Source organism: Myotis davidii, unplaced genomic scaffold, assembly GCF_000327345.1.
Source record: "Myotis davidii unplaced genomic scaffold, ASM32734v1 scaffold187, whole genome shotgun sequence".
Taxonomy (NCBI): domain Eukaryota; kingdom Metazoa; phylum Chordata; class Mammalia; order Chiroptera; family Vespertilionidae; genus Myotis; species Myotis davidii.
The window spans coordinates 3,303,048-3,311,293 of NW_006383018.1; positions in this window are offsets into that span (position 1 = coordinate 3,303,048).

The window sequence follows — 8,246 nt, forward strand, 5'->3', positions numbered from 1 at the left end:
CCTCCCCTTCGCTTTCCTCTCCTTTTCCATGAAAACGCTGGCGGTGCACCCAGCAGATACTTCCGTGGGGACGGGGTGGGGTGGCTTCTTTCTCGGGATCCCCCAAGGACACCCCCCCCCTTGACTGTATTGCTATGCACTGGTGTCTGTTGCTTCTGGATCTCCAGCCTGTCGCGCTGGGGGGCAGTTTTCTGGGGAGCGCAGTCCTTGTGCTTTTCAAGTTGGGCTTTAGGGCTTTTCCTTCTTGGGTGCGGGATTTGCTCGCGGATCGTGACCTCGGCTTTCTTAGATGCCCGCTGGCCTCCTGGGCGTGGGACGGCCTGTGACAGCTGCCTCCTCGGGGGCCGGCCGAGGGTGCCACAAGTGCCAGCTGTGCACGGCGTGCAGGGCACCCTCAGAAGCATGGCTGTGTGTGTGTGTGTGTGTGTGTGTGCACGCGCGCGCGTGTGTGTTGGGAGTCTTTGTCATGGCATGCGCTTTTGTGTGGTGCGGAATGTTAGTGCGGTATGTACTGTGCATGGAACTTCTAGGGAGGGGAGGCTCCATAGCCTCGGCGACACCTATGTAATTCCTGCTCCAAATAAGTGAACTCTATGTCTTGGCGAGTCATTACGTGTGTGTTTTAAAAAATACTGTAAAGCAGGCAACACAAAATTATACGCGGGCTTTTTCACTGGGCTTCATGAAAAATTTGACATAGACAATATACATTCAGTAGCATTTAAAAAAAATCCATACTTGAGCCCTGGCCAGGTGGTTCAGTTGGAGCGTCCTCCCGTACACTAAACGGTTGTAGGTTCAATTCCTGGTCAGGGTGCATTGTAGGAGGCAACCCATCGATATTTCTCTTTCTCTTCCTTCGTCTCTCTCTCTCTAAAAATCAATAAAAATATATCCTCGGGTAACGATTTAAAAAATTACAGAGTTGAGCATATCTTTTGGCTGGCTTCAAAGGCCCCCTTCCCTATAATGAAGTTCTCTTTTATAGATGATATTATCTCATTTGAGATGATTGTTAGCAATCATACTTGGACCACAATTAAATTATAATCTGGTTAACTGCTTTTTTCTCTCTCCTTCCCTTCCTCCAAATAAAGTGACAAAGGAGGCGTGGTCTATTATTTCAGTAATCACTGAAGGCCCATACTGCAGAGATATAATAGTAGAGATGCTCAACACAACTCTCTTCAATGAATGTGTATATGAACTAGCTTCATATTTCTAAAATATAGTTGGCTTTCTCACAAGCCCCTTCAGAAGTCAAAGCTTAAGTGCTTGTATATTACCAGGTGGATTATGTTACTTTAGGATCTATAAATGGAAGGAAAGGGGAATCAAGCCATCTTCAGAAGCCCTAAGTTGCTTACATTTCTTCAGCCTGAGGATCTAAGCAAGTTCTGTGAACCCAAGAACGTGGAGGTAAAGTGTGCACCTCCTTCCAAAGGCATTGACGTTTTAAGTAGACATTATGCTTGTTACCTCAGAATTTTTATTCCTTGCCCCCAGAAGTATCTTTTCTAAATGTGTGTGAAGCAGTCCTACAAAACGTACTTTCCTTTGGACAGCGCATTTCCTAATAGAGGATTTATTTAAATTGCTTTGATTTGGCAAAAAGGAATTCTAAGAGTTTCTTTGTATGTGTGTTCTTTGTCTTTTAAATTCTCCCTCTGGGGTAAAAAAATCTCTTTAACATTCCCTTTTATTGTAGAAGATTATATTCCCCTATTGTTGAGGCCAATTTTTCCAGTCAGAAGTAAATCTGTGAGACTTAGGAAGCAAGGTATATTTGCTGGAGCGTTAGCTATACCATATAAAAACACTAGAAACAAGCTTCAAAGACAATATTAGGATAATTGTTTTCTAAACTATATTATATAAGTGTGATGAGATATTATGCAGCATTAAGATTATGAAGACTGATAGGAACATGGAAAAGATAAAACAGCATCATTAAAAATCGTGTATACATTATTTCCTTTGTATAAATGTGCGCTTTTAGAATAGGATTTAAAAAGTTTAGATTGTAAATGTAAACTCATTTGGCAAACCTACGTTGAACTTCTCTTTTATAGAGGAAATATAGAGGTGGTGACAGTCTTTGTTCTCAAGTTGCTCATGGTTTAGTGGGTGAGACCGACACTGGGTAATAAATACAGTTGGTGGATTAGGATTAGTAGGATTTGAGGTGAATTTTTTCATTTGTTAAAATGTTTAAATGCTGCTACATTATTTTTAAGGCTTTTACAAAGAAGTCTCTTAATATTGATATTAATGCAGCCTAGCATAATGCCTATAGAATAGTAGATGAATGAATGAATGAGCAGAATGAGTATGAGTTGTTAATGGGTGCTGCTTAAACAAAGCTTATCAGATATATTATGTTGAAGAACATGTTATACAGAACAAGAACGGAATAACTAGGTTCCCTCAGGGCCCTCACTTTAGTGTAGCCCTGGAACTGTAATTCTTATTTCTTTTGCTTAATGAATGAATGAGCAAAATGACTGTGAGTTGTTAATGGGTGCTGTTTCACTAGCATGTTGTAATTTAATAATAATAATCCAGAATTCTCCTAATTGGAAGTCTCTTATTGCTGGCATCAGAGATCACTTAAAATGATTATTTCCAAAATTTATTTAGATACTTCGTTTTCTAAATGTCTTGTTTATTTATTGGACTTAAATGCTACATTTGATAACCTGGTTTTACAAACCACAACTTTTAAATTTTTTCTTGGTGTTTGATACGCTTTTTACTGATCATTTTTCTTTCTGTATCTAGATCTGATAAATAATAATTTTTAAATGTCTTGTCATGTGTACAGTATAATATATTTTATAAAATGTTTTATACCAACCAAAGTCTATAATGATAAGAGAATAAATTTTTATATATGTAGTCATTAAAATATTTCTGCAAAGACTTTTTGAGTTGGGAAAATGCCCACAGATAATGCAAGGTTAATAAAAACGTTACCAAAAATATATATTTCCATTTTTATATGTGAAGAAATCTGGGGGGGAAATCCGCCAAGATGTAAATGATTGTTATCTCTGGGTGGTGGGTTATTGGCAATTTAAATTTTCTGTACACTTCTAGCATTTCCAAATTCTGTACAATATATTTCTTTTATGATCAGTAAAAAAATGTTTAAATATCATTTCTAAAAACACAAAGCTTATCAGATATATTGTGTTGAAGAACGTTATACAGAACAAGAAAGTGAGGCACAGAATAACAAGGTTTTCTAAGGCCCTCACTTTAGTGCAGTCCTGGAACTGTAATTCTTATTTCTTCTTTTTTTTATATATCCTCACTAGAGGCCCAGTGCACGAAAATTCATGCAAGAGTAGACCTTCCTTCCCCCAGCTGCCACCACCGGCTTCCCGACTGCCCGCAGGCACCTGGGACCGGGCTGGCTTCCTCCGGCCCAGCTTGGTCAGGAAGGACGTCCGGAATGAAGTCCAGAAGATGTCTAGTCTAATTAGCATATTACCCTTTTATTATTATGGATACCCAAAGATATGTTTATTGAGAGGAAGATGGGGGGGCGGGGGAGGGGAGAGACAGACATTGATTGGATGCCTCCCATATACTTCCTGACCAGGTATCTAACCCAAAACCTAGGTATGTGCCCTGACCAGGACTCAAACCCACAAACTTTTTGGTGTTACAGGGCAATGCTTCAACCAACTGAGCCACCTGGTGGCAGCTGTTAATCTTATTTCATTGTTGCTTGTATTATATAGTTGGGATTCTGTACTATTAGATATATATCGATATTTCTGGTTTTGTAGTTTTTACCGATTTTCCTTGCTGCCAGTTCTCATTGCTATGGACATGCTCATCCTGCCTTACTCCTCATCTGCTTCTGCCCCAACTTGCTATTTCAGATTTGCTGTAACTGAGAACCCAGTAACTGAGTTAGATAAAATGGTTTGTAGAAATCAAGGGCCAACGGAGCCTGGTGAATAGGCCGTTTATGACAGTTTAGTTTTTCTGTTACTTGTTGGCTTTTTTATTTGCTGTTAGGCCCTCAGTTACTTCCTCAGTGTTAATGTTGCAAGCCTCACCCAGGGAGATGTGAGACATTACTGCATTGTTAAGTAAATATTTTCAGAGCTGGGCTCACCCCATTTACAAGGTGCTGACAGGGACAGCATGACACAGGCTATCCTTGTGTTGAACCAAACTATTCTAACTCACTTTAAATGATTTCATTTTTTTTTCCAAGTAAAATTATTTGCAATATTACATAAAGAAAGTATTGTAATATTAGCGAACAAAATTAGAGGATAGAGTGCATTTAGTATAAAATTATTACTCCTGTAAATTCACATTAGGTATAATTTTTAATATTTTGTTTATACTTTTTAATATTCTAATGTAGCAAAATTCTGTAAAACCAGAGTTGTGCACCATTCAGCATTTATATAATTGGCATTATTTGATGAATAATTATTTAAACTGATTTTTATTGATTTCAGAGAGGAAGGGAGAGGGAGATAAAAACATCAATGATGAAGGAGAATCATTGATCAGCTGCCTCTCACACACCCCTTACTGGGGATCGAGCCCGCAACCCGGGCATGTGCCCTTGACCAGAATTGAACCCAGGACCCTACAGTCTGCAGGCCAAAGCTCTATCCAGTGATTCAAACCAGCTAAGGCTTGATGGATAATAATTAAAAATTTTGCCTATTACATTTAATAAGTAGTAACATATGATATTTATTTGTTTAGTTTTCAGTTTGACAATGGTGCCAATTTTATGCAAAAAGAACAGTGGTCGTTGCAAGCTGTATATTAGAATATTAGTGACATGACTTTTCAATAACTGATAGACAAAGTTACTTATGGTGTAAAATTGTTCTTTGCCTATCAGATACACTGCTCCACTACTACTATGAAAGATGTTCATTACCTGTTTCTTTTAAACTTTTTTTTTAACCCTCATCTGAGGTTTCCATTGATTTTTAGAAAGAGTTTGAGGACCCCTGCTCTATACAATGCTCACTTGCAGAGGTTCAGAATCGACTTGGGGGAAGGCCTGGCATATATATTTTTTTGTTTTGTTGTTGTTAATCCTCATCCAATGATATTTTTTCCATTAATTTTTAGAGAGAATGGAAGGGACAGAAAGAGAAACATTGTTGTGAAAGAGAAACATCAGAAACATCTGACTGGTTGCCTCCCACACACACTCTGATAGGGCTGGGGATCGAACCTGCAACCCAGGTGTGTGCCCTTAACTGGGAATCAAATCTGTGACCCTTCTGTTGGAGGGCTGTTGCTCTAACCACTGAGCATACCAGCCAGGGCTAGCTTTTTTATTTTTGTACTAGAGGCCTGATGCATGAAATTTGTGCAAGAGTAGGCCTTTCTTCCTTCCAGCTGCTGGCACACGTGACCCAGGCTTCCCTTGCAGAGGGAGGCCCTGCCCACCCACCACAGCCTGCCGGTTGGTGGCCTGGGCCTCCTTCTTTGGGGCGATCATGGAGCCCCCTGATTGATCACCCTGCTGGCCAGTGGCCTGGACCTCCCTCTATGGGATGACCATGGGGTGATGGCTGGGCCCCCAACCAATCGCATCGCACCCACTTGGCTGGCCTGGTGCCAGTGGGTGTCATAGCATGGTCCCAGATGATCATCCAGATGGTCATTCCACTGTTCGGCCATTTGGTCAATTTCCATATTACCCTTTTATTATATAGGATGTGACATAGCTTACATAACTTTCATAGTGGATACAGCAGTTTGATATTTTCATCAACACTTATTACAACAATGGTGCATTGTCTGCGACTTAAAAACTAATTTGTGACTGTTAGGCTTTATTGGGGAAAAAAACATGACTTTTAGATTATAAGTTTTAAGAGAGATAATATGAAAGAAAGAGTAAACATAACAAGCTTCTTGAAGTGTATAGTATTGAAGAAAGGTTTCTAAGGCAAATCCAAAGGTTGGCAAGAACAGGGATAGGGAAGTGATTGAGTAAAAGAGCCATAAAATTCAATGAAGAGAGACTTAGCAAGGAGGTCTATTATGTCCTATTCGTGAAACTCAAAATTGAATGAGTACATGGAAAAGAGGAAATGAAAAGATTGGCTATATCTAAGTGACTGGACTATAACAAAATTAGGGCAAAAAGTATTTTCAAACAAAAACACCTCTTATTTTTATACTAGAGGCCCAGCGCACAAAATTGTGCATGGATAGGGTCCCTAGGCCTAGCCTGCAATCAGGGCCATCTTCCATCCGCTTGCCAGTCCCCAGTCCCATCCCGCCGCCGCCCACCCCTGTTCCCTGTGGTTCCCTGTTCGCTATGATCGGAGCCTGTAGGCCAGGGGGAGGGACCAAGAGGTCTGCCACCTGGTTGCCAGTCCCAGTCCTGCTCCACCACCACACACCTCGGTTCCTCCGTGGTTCCCCGTTGGCTATCCAGTGATCGGAGCCTGTGGGCTGGGCGAAGGGACTAATGCACCTCATAGTGACTGGTCGATTGGTCATTCTGGTGGTTATGCCATTATGGTCACTGGCCTTTTATTATATAGGATATAAAGTTTTTGTAATAAGAGTGAAACTATGACTGCAGAATATTTATCTATTATAGACGACTGATTATTGAAATATAAGTGAATTTCTTCTAATGTGGAAGCTAGAAAAAGTTCTCATAATAAATTAAGTGATAAATTATAAAGAAAGCTAAATTTCTCAATAAGATTCTACCGAAATTGAAATTAGGCATCTTTCATTGGTAAGCATTTCTTTAAACAGTTAATCACCTGCTGATTTTACCTTCCAAATATTTCTTGATTTATCCCCACTTCTGTTCCTACCTCATTGTCTCTCACTTGGAAAAGGAAAAGGATGAGAGTGGAAGAAAGAAGAATATGAGTTTGATGATAGTAGCTGTCAGTTTTTGAGTACTTTCTAATGTTAGACATTGTGTTAAGGGTTTTACATTTATTATCTCATTTAATCCATATAACTATTCTAAGAGCTATGGCTACTGTTGCTATTCCTATTTGTAGTTTCTATTCCTAGAAAAATGCAATCTTCCAAATTCAATCAGGAAGAATAAAAAAACCTGAATAGGCCAATAACTACCGATCAAATTGAAGCAGTAATCAAAAAACTTCCAGCAAACAAAAACCATGGTTCAGATGGCTTCACAGGGGAGTTTTACCAAACATTCAAAGAAGAACTAAAACCTGTCCTCCTCAGACTTCAAAAAAATTTAAGAGGAAGGCACATTTCCAAGCTCTTCCTATGAAACCTTATACATCACATAAACAAATTGAGAGACAAAAATCACATAATCATATCAATTGATGCAGAAAAAGCATTAGACAAAATCCAACACCCTTTCTTGATAAAAACTCTCAGCAAAGTGGGAATAGAACCTACAGCCAACATCATACTCAATGGGCAAAAACTAAAACCATTTCCCCTGAGAACAGGAACAAGAAAATGAACAAGCACTTTCACCACTCCTATTCGACATAGTACTGGAAGTGCTAGCCATAGCAATCAGACAAGAAGAAATAAAAGGCATCCAAATGGGAAAAGAAGAAGTAAAACTGTCATTATTTGCAGATGACATGATACTGTACATAGAAAACCCTAAATACTCCATCATAAAACTACTAAACTTAAATGAATTCGGCAATGTAGCAGGATACAAAATTAACACCCAGAAATCTATGGTTTTTTTATATAGCAATAATGAACTCACAGAAAGAGAAACTAAAAAAAAAATCCCATTTACTATAGCAAAAAAAAATTAAGATACCTAGGAATAAATTTAACTAAGGAGGTAAAAGACCAGTACTTGGGAAACTACAGAACGTTGAAAAAAGAGATAAAGGAAGACATAAACAAATGGAAGATATACTGTGTTCATGAATTGATAGAATCAACATCATTAAAATGTCCATACCACTCAGAGCAATCTATAGATTCAATGCAATCCCCATTAATATACCAACAGCATATTTCACAGACTGTAGAACAAACTCCAAAAATTCATCTGGAATAAAAAAAGACCTCCCAATAGCAACAGAAATCCTGAGAAAGAAGAACAGAGTTGGAGGAACAGATATCAAGCTATGTTACAAAACCACTGTTCTCAAAATGGCCTGGTACTGGCACAAGAACAGACGTATTGACTAATGAAACAGAACAGAGAACCCAGAAATTGACCCAGACCATTATGCTCAATTAATATTTGACAAAGGAGGCAA